General features: G+C 49.3%; 1 protein-coding gene and 1 pseudogene across 1 annotated transcript in view; one reads left to right on the forward strand and one right to left on the reverse strand.

Annotated features, from left to right (window-relative positions):
- The window catches only part of LRFN2 (leucine rich repeat and fibronectin type III domain containing 2), a 41,077-nt gene that overhangs the window by 21,235 nt on the left and 4,729 nt on the right, over positions 1 to 15,113 (forward strand). The gene's annotated exons all lie outside the window — the stretch shown is intronic.
- On the reverse strand, positions 3,986 to 4,086 carry LOC111543216 (annotated as a pseudogene).

Raw genomic sequence — 15,113 nt, forward strand, 5'->3', positions numbered from 1 at the left:
GACACATCAGTCAACAAAACAGCTGGCAATCCTGGTCCTTTTGACAGGAAAACGGGCAGCAGGCACCACAAATGAGTCAATGATATGGGTGCTGGGAGGCAGTGAGTGCCACACCAAAAAGAAACCTCAGGCAAGACATGGCAGGGTGCTGGGGGTGGTGGGTAAGTTGTAATATTAGCTAGGGTGTCCAGGGCAGGCCTCACTGAGAAGGTGGGATTTGAGCAAAGACTTGAAGGGGAGCCAGACTGAGGTCTGTGGGAAGGGCCTTCCAGGCAGAAGGAAGAGCCAGGGCAAAGTCTCTGTGACTGGAGTGTTTCTGAGGAGCAGTGAAGAGGCCAGGGTGGCTGAAGCAGAGAGAGTGCAGGGCCGGTTGGGTGAGCTGGGGCAGAGAGGCAGTGGGGCCAGATCCCATGGGGCCATGTGGCCCTTGTGAGGACACTGATTCAAGTGTTCACCCCACCTGTGCATGTTCACAGGTGCTCGTAGCTTCAGGTCAATCCTTTTCCCTGCCACATGCTCAGGGCTGCTTCCGCGCTGGCCAGTGGACGCACAGGCACACTCACATACGTACCTACATGCACAGACTGGCCAATGGCCATTCACTCCCACAGCCCCCCTACTCCTGCCATGCCCATTTGAGCTTCACCCTCCACCACACCTGTATGTGCCCCAGCAGAGCAGGGACAACTCCCCATCAGCCTCACTCCCATCTGCCACCAGTGTGGCCTCTCCCCAGCTGGAGCAGGAGAGGGAGGAGACTGAGCCAACTCCTGGGGCTTCAGACCCATGCACCCTAATAAACAGTGCTGGAGAGACTCCCAGAAAATTACAGATAAGTCTGTGATTTACTCACACGTGATTTATTTACATGATTACTTCCACACTAAGAAGATGACAGGCCCATATGGCCACCCTCCAGGGACCCTGGCATGCAATTAGTGGCTCTGTTCTGTGTTCATTGTCCCCACAGGCGCTGGCTGCGCCCAGACTTGGGGCAGGACAGAGGAAGGAGGATAATTACGCTGCTGCTTTTAGTAATTCCCAGGCAAAATCAGGATGGTGCACCTCTGGGCGAGGCCAGCCCCACCTTAAAGCTCCTGCTAATGAATACATCCCACAGGAAGGCTCCTCTGCCATCTGGCAGAGACCCCAACCCCTAAAACTACCTGTGCCCTCAGGTGGCTCATCTTCTGCCACCAGGAGAGGTCCTGCTGCGAGGTGGGTGGAATGGATGGTGTTAGTCTATAAAAGAGATGATAGAAAGATAAATAGAAGATAGACAATAATAAAGTATGTAAGCATTCACTATATACATAAATGATTTATTGAGTATATATTGTATGCCAGTGCTTGGCATACGTTACTGCTGATCCTCGTATAACTCTGCAAATTGGGTTCTCAAACTGCTTTTACAAATAAGAAGACACAAGCTATGGAAAGTTAAGGGAGTAAAGATACAGTCAATAAATTGTGGAGATGGGATTTGAGCCCAGAGCCCAGGTCACTTTGATGCTAACTCTTGTGCGCTTTCGGGGTCAGGGACCTGCTGCAGCCCCTACTCCCACAGCCCCAGTATCCCATCCCCTTCCTCCCGCCTCCCCGTCACTCCCATCACCCCTCTTCCAGTGACGTTCTTATGAAATTCTAGAATGTTAAAAGCACAGAGAAGGAAAGTGAATTGCCCAAGGCTGAACAAGTCATGATGGAGTGGGAGTTAGAGCCTCGTCCTCCAGCCTGGACATGAGGATGGCTGGTGGGTGGGGACGGCTCTGCTCCCCCACCCTCCCTCCTGCTGACTCCGGGATCGGGAGTACGCAAGGACCTTCCACTTGGCTGGACAGAGTGGGGCTTCCCTGCTGCCCACCTGAGAACTCCCTCTAGAAGTTGTCACTCTCCCCACCCTTAATTAACTCCTTCCTGACCAGACTGCTTGTTAGAGACAGGGGTATCCAGGGAGCATCAGCAGAAACACAGCCCAGAGAAGTGCTGAGTGAGCTCCTCCTGACTGCTGGGTGGAAAGGGCAGCTCTCCGTGGGGTGAGGCAGTGGGCAGGATGATGCAGCAACTCAGCAGCCGGATGCCCAGCAAGCCCTCACCAGGGAGTCTGCTGCCAGGCATGCAGCTTGGAGCAGCCCCCAAGGAAGTGTCAGTAAGTTTCTTGGTCACTCATTATGCACGAGTGCTGGCTGTCCCTATTATAAAAAATGGACACCTCCATTTATAAATGCTTCACCACTTACATACTGTGTCCAAGTAGATGTGCATCTCAGGTTTTCCAGACGCTCCTTTCGGGGAGGTGGTAGTGTTCTCATTCCCGTTTGACAGATGAGGAGGCTGAGATTCAGAGGAGCAAAATCTCCTTGTTCAAGATTGCTCAGCTAGCAGATGGTGGGGCCAACATTTGAAACTGATCTTCAAATACCAAATGCAAACATCATCATGGCTACTTTTTATTGCATAAACACACTCTAAGCAGCATACTCTGTACTGAACAAATATCGTGGTACTTAATTTTCATGAAGACACCATATGATTGCTGTTATGAACCCATTTTGCAGGTGAGAAAACTGTGGAATTGAGGCTCAAACGTGGGAAGTACTCACCGCACATGGCACAGTCAGTAAACCTTCTTCACTAGAGCACAAATTCACCCTGGGGGTCAATACAAGTTCCTTCTTATGATACAGCTTCTGCTCTGACAGAAGGAGATGGTTATAATTGAAGAAAAAGGTGGGGCCCCTCCATGAAACGACTGAGGGCTTCATTTTACCCAGAGTTGCTTTATTAAGGGTGCAGTGGTTTGAATGCTTGTGTCCTCTTTGATATTCGTAGGTTAAAACCTAATCCCCGCTGATAGGATGAGGAAGTGGAGCCCGTAAGGGGTGATAAACTCATGAGGGCTTGTGGCTGCTGCGGGGCTCTCTGTCACTCTCTTGCCCTCCCACTGCTGCCTTGTGAGGATGCAGAAAGAAGGCTCTCGTCAGACCAAATGCTGGCACCTTAATCTTGGGCTTCCAGCCTCTAGTACTATGAGAAAATCTTGTTGTTGTTTTTTTAAAAATATAAATTAGTCTGTGGTATTCTGTTAAGCAATACACAGAAACTAAGACAAAAGGTTACTGTTGACTTCACCATTGGCATTGAAACAAAACCCAGTGTTTACCATTCCTTCATTTATTGCCAGGCACCCCTAGCATTTAACACACTTTACCTCATTTAGCCCTGATTATATTCCTACACAGTAGGTACTAGCATTCCTATTTAACTGAGGCAGAGCGTAGGTAATCTGCCTGGGGTCACACAGCTAGTCAGCGCCAGAGCAGATTTTGAACCCAGGCCCAGCTGCTGTGAACTACCATGCTGGATCTTCAAATGCCTCTTCCCAGGCATTTGATTCCTGCCAACTTCTTCTCTGGAGTTGCCCTACTCTTCACCCACTGCGGCACATGTAGAATAGCATCAGATGGCCAGGGGTTCTTTCTACCCCTCCCCAAATGCTGTCTCCTTCCCCAGATCTGACAGGGCCACCCACCCAAGCCCACTGACAACAGAATCAAGAAGCCCCTGCTGATGGTGACTGCCACCCAGATGTCCATCAGCCTCCCTGAAGTGACACATCTATTTCCAACAACCTCTCCTCTTCCTGCTCACCTGGTAGAACTGGCTTTGCAATATTTTTTGCCCCTTTTTATTGTAAAATATACATAACATTTACCATTTTCACCACATTACAGTGGACAGTTCACTGGCACTAAATACATCATATTGTTGTGCAGTCACCATCACCATCCATCTTAGAACTTTTTCATCACCCCAAACTAAAACTCTGTAGTCATTAAATAAGAATTCCCTATTCCTTACTTCCCCCAGCACCCAGCAACCACCCTGCTACTTTTTGTCTCTGTGAATTTGACTACCCTAGGCCATTTATATAAGTGGAATCACATAAGGTTCATGCAAGTTGTAGCATGTGTCAGAATTTCATACAAATATAAAACACTTCACAAATTTGCTGTCATCCTTCTGCAGGGGCCATGCTGACCTCTGCATGGTTCCAGTTTTAGTGGAAGGGCTGCCAAAGAGAGCAAACGATAGCATTTTCAAAGAGGCTGGTGCTGCCTTTGCTCCAGGTGATGCCCCCATGAAATTATGGATCTGCCAACTGGGGCGAATGGTCCGATCAGGTTCATCATTAGGTGGTGTTTACTTGTTGTCTTGGGCACAGCTGGTGGGGAATCTTCATTTTGCACACGTCTGTGTTTATAACAAGGTATAATTGATCTGACACCTTCTGCATTTTTTCTGTAAGTGATGAGTTGTTGAGCAAGCTCTTCTCAGCTCCTCCAGGAGATAAGTGACAAGTAGCATCATTGTAGTCATCGTCGTTGTGGTACCAAATGGCCCAGGAAAGGAGCAGACATGTTTATTCCTGTTGTACTTGATTTCTCACACTCACCACAGAAGGCTGGTATTACTCTCCCATTTCACATGTGAGGAAACAGAGGTTCAGAGAGAGGAAAGTTACACGGTCTAGAGTCACACATCTGGTCGGGGGCAGAACTAGCCTTCAAAGAGAGATTTCTGTCTGAGTCTACACTCTTTCCTCTAAGATGCCAACCCAGTCCCTGGGGGCTGGAAGCTAAGGACAATTAAATGCAGAAAAGACTTCTATATCTGTGGAAACCTGAATGAGGACACACACACACATACACAGAATGAGAGAGAGAGAGGCAGGCCTTACATGGGCTCAAGAGCTCACCTGGGTTGGCTGAGCCTGCAGTAGTGGGGACATTGTTTAAGCAACGTGGCTTAACAGCAGTCCTGGGAAAGCACAGGGCCTCTCCATTGACAGTCTGCTTAGTGTGACCACCAATGGGATGTGGCTTCTAGAGAATCCAGTGTACTTTCAGGGAGGAGGGTGGTGTTCACAATAAATGTGATATCTGATTGGGGAGCATAGCATCTGACTACTCAGAACCCCCAAAAAGAAGGGCCAAAGACAAACTGACATGTGATCAGGTATGATCAGGTGGGGCAGCCTGCCAGCAAACTAGAAACTGTGCTATAAGGAAATGGTTGGAAGAAATGGAAATGTGAATTCTGGAGATGTGAAAAGTCAAGGTGGGATGAGAGAGTGGCCTCACAATATGGGAAGCATCAACATGTAGAAAAGAAAGAAACAGGCTTGTTCTGGGCACCTGTGGGGTTGCATTGGGCTGGTGGTAGGAAGTCGCAGTCTGTCAGACCATGGCCCCCATGAGTCACTCGGAGTTGTCCAGAGCTAGGATGACTGCCTGGTATATCCCGGAAGTGTGTGGGCAGAGGGTGCTGACAGCCAGGTGGGCCTGCTGTGGAGGAGCTGATGAGCAGGTTGGCTCTCAGGGTCCTTCTCAACCCGGAGTTCCTAGGATCTGTGCATGGTGAGGGCAGAGAAGAACTGGGAGGAGCCAGCAGACACCTTGATGAGTCAGCAAGAGAAGTGCCCGGATCAGGGGGCAGGCTGGCCCCAGTGGCCTGCACCAAGACACACTGTCAGACCTCAGATGACTGGCCTGCGGAGCTGGCTGTGCACCTGATCCATCAGCCAGTATCCAGCCTCAGGCCTGGATTCACTTCTCTGTCCTTAGTCACAAACACTAGCACAAATTCAGCACTCACTAGGGACAAGGCACTGTTCAAATTACAGAGATTCGCTCATGTAATCCTCATAGCAACCCTGTGACGGGGCTCTATCATCTGCCCCCTCTTACAGGGTGGTTACGTGGCTTGCCCAAGGTCACACTGCTGGTCAGTGACAGGACTGGGGCTTGAACCCCGGTGGTGCAGTGCCAGTGCCTGGATTCCCATCTCCTGGCTTTATCCCCTCCATGAAGGAGCCCCACGGAGCAGGGCGAAGCTCCCTTCCTGACACTGTTGCCTCCACCAAACACTTGAGCTGCAACTTTTCCAAGTCCTTGCCTGGCAGCTGCATCCGCCATGCCTCCCAAATCAGGGAGCAAACACAGGGCCTCCCTGTCACCAGGTAAGGCCTAACGGTGGGGAGATGAGCACAGAGGCAGCCTGCTGGGGCTCAGCTCTCTTTGGCCTAATTTCCTGTCATCTCTGCCATTGCTCAGCCAGGCCTTTACTGACACTTTCTCCACATGAATTCTGAATAAGACTCTCATGGGGAATTGGAGGGGGACCCATCCTACTCCAAGTGTTGAAGCCAAGATGCCTCCCTGCCAGCCCAGCTGGGGTCAGGCACTGCCCGAATCTCCTTGTTTCTAACTTGCATAAGGTTTGCCAGCCACAAATCCCTGAGGCCTGGATTTCTACCATCGGAGAGGCATTTCCTTGGGGTTAAGTGGGTTAAGCATGGCCCACTCCTTTATGTAACAGACCCTCATGCGGGGCTTACTCTGTGCCAGGCACTGACCTAGGTACTTTATGAATCATGACTCCTTGAATCCTCATAACAACCCTATAAGGCAGAGATTATGAATGCACCATTTTACAGAAAGGGGATATTTCTAGGAAACAAACACAGAGAGATTAAGAAACTTGCCCAAGATAAGGTATTACAGCTGGTATGTGCAAAACCACGATTGGAACCCCAGAGTCTGGCTCCAGAGCCTGTGTGCATATCCACCGTACCCTTTTGCCTCTTCAGCTTCTCTTGCTAACGGTAGGTATTCCGATGATATCTATCATTGTTATTGGATCTATGAGGGATTTTTCTTAATAGAATTGTGTCAGATGTGTAATGGGTAGCTTGAACATGGGAAGCAGAAAAGCAGGAACCAGAATATCAAAACAAAGGACCAGAGGGGGCCCAAAGACACAGGCTGGTTAAGGGCTGGCCCTATTTGAGGACTGTGGGGAAGGTGAGGCAGCTTTGCCAGTGGGGCCAAGCCTTGGGAAAGGGCTAGGGCACAAGCTGAGTATCGGAGGCAGAGAGAACACTCCAGGGGGCAGAGGAGCTTGAGTTAGGCCTGAGAGAATCCCAGAGAGGGCATGCTGAACCCAGAGGTCCTAGGAACCATGGAGAAGTGGAAGAGTCATAAAGAAGAGATGAAGCTATCCAGAGCCTCAGAGACAATGGGGAGCTGCTCAGAGGTCTGGATCAAAGCCTCCAAGACAAATTCATTCCTTGATGTGAACTGCCCCAGAGCTGGACAACATCACCTGGACTGGCCCACATGTTTGCTGCATCAGGGCTCACATAGAAAATGACAGTGTTAATACCATTTGCTGGGTACATGGATAGGGCTGCATAGCATGTTCTAGAACAGCACCATCCAATAGCACTGCCTGTGTTGACAGAAATGTCACACAGTGGCACTGTCCAATCCAGTAGCCACTAGCCACATGTGACTTGAAATCTGCTTGTTATGACTCAGAAAGTAAATTTTTAATTCTAATCAAGTATTATTAATTTGAAGTTAAATTTAAATGACCACATGCAACTACTATATTGGGCAGTGCAGTGTGGAACATTCATTTCATTTACAAGTTCAGCCAATGTTTTCAAGGGCCTATGCTGTGCCAAGTATCATTCTAGGTGTTGGGAAAATATCAATAAACAAAACAGGTAAAAACAAAACAAAACAAAACAGCCCAAAAAACTCTGACCTCAGGGAGCTGACATTCTAGTAGACAAAGAGAAAGAAAGGTAACTAACAGTAATCATAATAAATCAATGATATTGTCTGTTGGGCAATAAAAAGTGCATTGGGGGAAAATGGAGTGGAGTAACAAGCCTGAGGAAGCCCCCAGTGTTGAAAAGATGATCTGGGATGGGCTCTCTGAGAACGTGACATTGGAACAGAGACCTGAAAGAGGCAAAGCAGCTAGCATATAAATATCTGGAGGAAGAGCGTCCAGGCAGAGGGAATAGCCACTGCGAAAGTCCTGAGGCAGGACTCCCCTTGGCAGATGTGAGAAGCAGCAGGGAGCCCAGGTTGTAGAGTAAGAATGAGGAATAGAAGGAGACAAACCCAAGAGGGGAGGGGCAGATCGCCTGGGGCCTGTGAGCCATGTGAGGACTTTGACTACATGAGGTGGGCTTCTCTGGGGGCAGGAGCAGGGTTGAGCGAGAAAGACAGGCTCTGACCTGGGTTTTAACAGGATCCCTCTGACCACTGGCAGAGAAGAGGCTGGGGGATGGGAGCAGGGAAGGACACCCAGACCCAGAGGCCAACTCAACAGGGGCTGATGTCAACCCTGCCTGCTGTCTCAGGGGCTGTGGAAGTGGATGTCTGGCTACACCTGAGGATTGAGGCAATGGTTGGGGTGCTCTGTCTCAGAGTCTCAATCTTATTGAAAGGAATGTGGCCCCTTCACTCACTGAGAGGCTAAAGTAACTGCCAGTAAGGCAGGGGTGCTTCGGGGCATTTGTGGAAGCTCCATATTCTCAGGAGCCACAAGGGCAGAAGAGCCCGGGACAGAGGCTGGCCCCCAACCCCAGGCCTCTGGTCCCTGGCCCCAACTGGAAGATCAGAGGCTTCCGATCCTTGGAGCCCTCACTGAGTCACACCAGCTCCATGATCATCCCACTCTAAAGAAAAGACATGTGGCTTCCCCCATTATCACTCAGGACCTGGTGCTTAGGGAAGGCCAGCATTTGGCACTAGTCACCAGTAGGGTCTATAACTTGTACTGGTAATTCTAACTACTCTGATCTCTAGGCCAGAAACAGCAAATACAAGACACAGTCTCCAGAGGACTCTGTCCCACTGAGTCTAAACACGGCCTCAGAATCCTTAACACTAGCACCCAGCAGCCAATGCTCAGAGTTAGAACACAAGAGTGAACATACTTGCAAGAACCTGGCTCCTAGCTGCTACCTTGGCGACTTCATTTCCTACTACTCTCCCTTTCCATCTCTCTGTTCCAGCCTCACCGTCCTCCTCACTGTTTCTACCTCAAGGCCTTTGCACTGGCACTTCCTTCCTGCCTGGAAACTCTACCCATGGATATCCACGTGGTTCCCTCACTTCCCTCAGACCTCCCAGGAGCATGTGTCCTGAAGTAGAGAGACTGCCCTCCTTATTCACTGGAGTCCCATTTCCGACCCTAATTAGCTATGTGAGCCCACGGCAGTTCAGTTGACCGCTGCTTCTAAAACAGCAACACAATTATTAGATGTACTTCCCAGGGTTATTGTGAACATGAATTGAGGAAATGTGAAAGTGCTGGGTTCAATCTTGGCTGAGCATGAACCTCTCTGTGAGAGCTTAGTCATGTCACTTAATTTCTCGGAGCCTCGATTTTCTCGTCCATAATGATAATAAGACTAGTACCTCCCTCACAGGATTTCCCAAGATTAAATTAACTAATACATGGAAAATATTCAGAACAGTGTTTGACATGTAGTAAGTGCTTAATAAATGTTAGCTATCATTGTAAAGTAATGCAGGTTATTTTTTTCTTTTTAAATTGCTGGCAAACAGTTGGCTGACTCCAAGACTCACCTCCTGCTAAATCCTGATTCTGCTCAATTCAATTCGGTATAATACAGCGTAGGGAAGATCATGCTCTGTGGCCTGGCCGGCCTGGCTCAGCCACTTTCCAGCTGTGTGAGCTTGAGCAGGGGTTCTATCTGTCTGAGCCCTAGTTTCTTCATCTGTGATATGGGGTCATTATTCCTACCTCATACAGTCAGTGTACAGAATCAAAGAGATTCTGCCTGTCAAATGCCTGGCACATAGTAAGTACTCAATAAATTGTATGCAGGATGGAACCACACTCATCTCCTCTACTCCCTTGCAGCTCATGCATGAAAGCAAACAGGTCCCTTTGGGGCTTGCAGGAAGAGAGAGAATCTGGGAGTAAGGGCTGCTTGGCTTGGTTTAATGAGGCCATGTCATGTAGTCTGAGATCCCAAGACTAGCTAGAGAGGGTGGCAAGCCAGTGGTTCTGTGAAGAGCCAGTAATGAGGACACTGAGCCGGGGGGGTGGGGTGAGGGAAGCTTGATGTGGCCATTCCAAATTAGCGCTGAGGCTCAGCAGGCAGCCATGGTGCATCACTGATGGAGGGAGGAGAGGACAGAGCACCTAGAAAGGCATGGTGCTAGGGGAGCAGAGGGGAGGCTGGAGGCTGGAGGAATTATGCAGCTACAAGAGGTGGTATTTGTTGACAACTCCAGGAAGGCAAGGATTTCTTGTATAGGCACCAGCACCAATGTCTTCCTCTTACACACACACATTCACCCTGTCTCCCACACACATACCTACTACGTAGCAAATTCCTCAGGCTCACTTCATCTTACCTGCAGGTGTCTGTTAGTCAGGGGAGGCAGCTGCTGTTGCAAAGAATTGCCATAATGTAAAGGCTCAAGCAGAATCAAATTTGATTTCTCACTGTCCTAACAGTCCAGAGCGGTGTGCCAGGTTACCAGGAGACCTTCCTCATGGGAGACCTAGGTACCCGTATGTACCTCCCTCCAGGCCTTGTCATCCTGCCCCAGGGTCCAGCTGGCAGAAGGAAAGGGGAGTGTGGGGAAGGCATCCTGACCTACGGAAGGCCTGGCCCAGAGATGGCACAGATCATCTGGCACAGATGACATCCTCCACATCCCTTTAGCCAGAAGGGGTCACGTGGGCATACTAGCTGCAAGAGAGACTAGCAAGTGTAGCCTAAATGGGAAGTCATGAGAAGGGGGGAGAGTGGGGTTTGGTAGTCAGCCCACAGGCTCCTCCTGGAGGCCCAGGCCCAGGCGGAAACTCCCACTGCATTCCCATTGCTATTTCTGAGGCCCAAATGCCTTTTCTGGGGGGCAAACTCTGTTCCATTAGAAAAGAGGAGGCTCAGTCTGCAGGAGAGGTCACACAAGAAATCACCTCAGTCGTTTCAGAGGATGTGGGAGCCTCTGGGGGTGGTGGGGTTAGGGGGTTGGTTGAAAGAGGGGCAGGGGCAGAACAATGACTAACATTGCCTAGGACCAGGACCCCTTATTGCCACATACATGTAAACAGCTACACTCTGACATACACTCACAAATACCCACACATTCAGCTGACAAATGATACTTCTTAGACACACATCTTCTCGCACACAGGCCTACACACAATCATATACCCCAAACACATACATATATGCACATCTGTGAAAGGTTTTCAGGAGCCCTTGCAGTAAGCCTCAAAGGTACAGAAAAAATACCTCTCCAGGCTGGGTGCTATAATCCCAGCACTTTAGGAGGCCAAGGAGGGTGGATCACCTGAGGTCAGGAGTTCGAGACCAGCCTGGCCAACATGGCGAAACCCCATCTCTACTAAAAATACAAAAATTAGCCAGGTATGGTGGTGCATGCCTGTAATTTCAGCTACTCGGGAGGCTGAGGCAGGAGAATTGCTTGAACCTGGGAAGCAGAAGTTGCAGTGATCCAAGATCATGCCATTGCACTCCAGCCTGGGTGACAGACAGACTCCATCTCAAAAAAAAAAAAAAAAAAAAGGAAAAATACCTCTCCAGAAAGATGTCCTCAGAACCAGCCAGTGTCTGAGAATTCACCATTAGCTAGCCCTTGAATATTAGATAAGAATCCCTCACGTATGTTTAGGCCCTAACATTTTGCAAAGCACTCTTGCACTCACTGCCTAACCATAGGGCAAATATTTACTCAGCATTGACTCTAGGCCAGACATCATGATCAGCAGTAGAAATACAAAGAGGAATAAGACATAGTTCCAGTCCTCAAGGGAAAGGTGTACGTGAACAACCCCTAGGGCTTTACCAGGGGACTGTAGGAGGGGTTGTGGGAGAAGGGAGAGAAGACAGCTCTGGTGAGGTCGGAGGTAATTTATGAGTCAGGCCTTAAAAGATGAGGTCACCCGGTGGAGAAAGATATGATGCTAAGGAAGAGGGACCACTGTGTGCAATGGGATCAAGACGGCTTACTGGGGGAGTGATGAGTGATTTCGAGAGGCTGGTAAATTGTTTCCTACAGCTGGAGTTTCACTAGATGCAGCCAAGATGTGCTGCTGCTGACATGAAGAGATGATCATCTTTTCCCAAAGTGAAAGGAAATAAGTTAATAAATAGAATGTTCTCAACCAATGTAAAGGTTATCTCCTTGTGTCATTCAGGATTCAGTCAGAAAAAAAAAAGAACATTTTAGGTCTTTTGAAAGAGGGAATTCAGGCCGGGCGCCGTGGCTCACACCTGTAATCCTAGCACTTTGAGGGGCTAAGGCGGGCAGATTGCCTGAGCTCAGAAGTTCGAGACCACCCTGGGCAACATGGTGAAACCCCGTCTCTACTCAATACAAAAAATTAGCCAGGCTTGGTGGCATGTGCCTGTAGTCCCAGTTACTCGGGAGGCTGAGGCACAAGAATTGCTTGAAACCCGGAGGAGGAGGTTGCAGTGATCCGAGAGATCGCACCACTGCACTTCAGCTTGGGCTACACAGTGAGACTCTGTATCAAAAAAAAAAAAAAAAAAAAGAGAGAGAGAAAGAGAATTCAGTACAGGGTTTGGATTTTAGGGATGATGGAGCTGCTCAGAGGTCAACAACAGGTGGGGACAGTGGGTTCAGGAGCAGTGGGTGGGGGGCAGGACAGGGAGGCACTATAGAGATTAGCAACAGCCGGGAGCCACCGCCACCCACCCATCCCCATCCAAGGCTGGAAGGACACAAGAGGAGATGGTATGGCCAGTGACTAAGATCCTAATGTGTCTAGCAGGAGCTGGAACCCTGGCAGCTGGAATCACAGAGGAGATTCAGTGTCTGACAGGGTGAAACCACTTGGAGATGAAAAAGTAGAAGAGATACCTAGCTTCTCCCCTCTTCCGGCCCTCCAGTCTCTCTCCAGTGCCTCCATTGGCCACCTCCACCTGGCAGCCTGAGGGCTCGGAAACCTGGGAACAGGCAAGGTAGCCTGGGAAATGTAGTTCCCCACAGAGCAGAGGCAAGCAGGTGAAAGGCGGAGAACAGATTCGAGAGCCCACAGTAGAATAACAGTATGCGCCTGTGATTTCATAGACCTCTGGTATCAACTGTAGATTTGTGTGCTAGTGTTAAACCGAATGAACAGTGCCAAAATAATATTAACAGAAAAAGAAAGAAAAACAATCCAGAGGCAGTCACTTAGGTTTGTTTTGTGTTTCCTGAGTAAGTGCTTGGGGTTGCAGTTTCAAATTGTCTTTTAGAGTGTGTGAGCTTAATTAAATTTAACGCATTGGAACAGCTTAACTTAAAATAGCAATTCATGTTTTCTGCTAACAGAGATGTTGGTAGTTTACATGATGAAAAGAAATCTCTCAGGATTTCAGGGACGTGTTTTTCACCGAGAGGCCCACGACTGACCTGATGGTTGAGCCATTTATTGTCTATTGTCCCTCGGGATCCACTCTCCCTTCCTCTGCCTTGCTCTGCACTCTGGAAGCCTGACCTGCATGTGCCTGTGAACCTGGCTTTCAGTTTGGTTCAGCCATGCAGAGCAGCAGCAGAAGGTCGGCGGCAGAGAAGAGTGAGGTCCGGCTACTTGTTTGTCTGGCGCCCACCCTGTGAGGCTGCCCCTGGCAGCTTCTGTCTCTCAACCAAATTCTCTAAACCAGTGTGCATCAGTGGAGGGTGACTTTGCCCCCAGAGGTCATTGGGCAATGCTTGGAGACATTTTAGCTTGTCACACTGTGGGTGTATTCTGGCATCTGGCAGGTGGAGCCCAGGGGTGTCCTGGGATTGTCCTCCTACGATGCAGAGAACAGCCCTACACAACCAAGACATAGTCAGCCAAAGTGTCAACAGTGGCGAGGCTGAGAAAGCCTGCACTAGCCCAGGGCTTCTCAAGCTATTCACTGTGAAGGAGCAGCTTCAATTTTCCCCACTCTGTTGCAGGCCAATGCTTTTGTAAGACTAGAACTAAGTTATCAGAAATAATCATCACGCACTTGAATGTGACAACCAATGCCAAATTGCTATAAAGCCTTAATGCTTACTCTTGACTTCTGTAGTGTCTGATCATGGAGCAGGAACAAACTGTCCATGGGCCGGCAGCTATCTGTGAACCACACTACGAGTAGCACTGGCCTACATGCTTCTCTCTCCTGGGGGTGTGGCAGAGGCAACAGCTCGGCTCTTGGCTGCTATTAGCTCTGGGTTCTTGCACATTCCCTTGTGATCCCCCATAACCTCTTGCCTCTTTACAATTAGTCCCTTGATAAATAAGGTCTTTAATTATCCTTCTAGGAAGTGCCATCTGCCCGTTCAGGCCCTGGCTGATTCTGCAGTGTTTTCCTACCTGGGCAAGTTTTTAAGAATGTGTTAAGGCAGCGTTAGAGGCTGTGTGGGTAGAAGGACAACAATGTGACAGCAGCCTGGTTTTGGAGCCCAGCTAAAGAGCTTGCACTGTCTCTTGTAGACCATAGTCAGCACTGGAAGCATCTCAGCAGGCAGGGGACACAGCCAGAGCTGTGTTTTAGGTGGAGCACTCGAGATGGTGTGGTGCTGAGAAGGCACTTTCAGGGAGCACAGTCTGTGGCAGAGAGCCTGACTGGAGGTTGCTGAGTCCATCCCAACCAGAAAAGGATGTGGAGTTGGAAGGCAGAGGGTGTTCAAAAGGTAGAATCTACCAGCCAGAGTGATGGGTTGTGAGCAGGAGTGAAGGGGGAAATCCAGGCTCCCAGACACAGCTTGGAGGATCAGTGGATGGTTTCATAGGGTTGGATGATGAGATGGACAGGGGGACACAGGTCAGAGATGAATTCTCTATCTCTCACTAGAGTGCCCATTTCCTGTGACTTTCTCATGCAGTTTGTCTGTTGGCTGCCTGGAGGCAGGAGTGGTCTTGCTTTTAAGAGGTGTGGGCTCTGGGTCCCAGTGGACCTGATCTGGTCTCAGCCCCATCATTCCTCCAAGGGAAAGTTCAAACTGTTTAGCTTCCTCCTGCTCTAAATGGTAATAACTTCCTCAGAGGGTTGTCAGGATCTTAAATGAGATAAGGTGTGTAAACATGCCAGCACAATAGGCGAATACTGGTTATTATTGTTATTAGAAAAGGCAAACTTGACCTTGCCAGCTAGGGCTATTTTGAGTTAGCTGGCTCTGGCTCTCCTTAAGTCACCCCAGCTCCTCCTACTGACACACACACACACACACACACACACACACACACACACACACACACACACA

The sequence above is a fragment of the Piliocolobus tephrosceles genome, chromosome 5 (genome assembly GCF_002776525.5).
Source record: "Piliocolobus tephrosceles isolate RC106 chromosome 5, ASM277652v3, whole genome shotgun sequence".
Lineage (NCBI taxonomy): Eukaryota > Metazoa > Chordata > Mammalia > Primates > Cercopithecidae > Piliocolobus > Piliocolobus tephrosceles.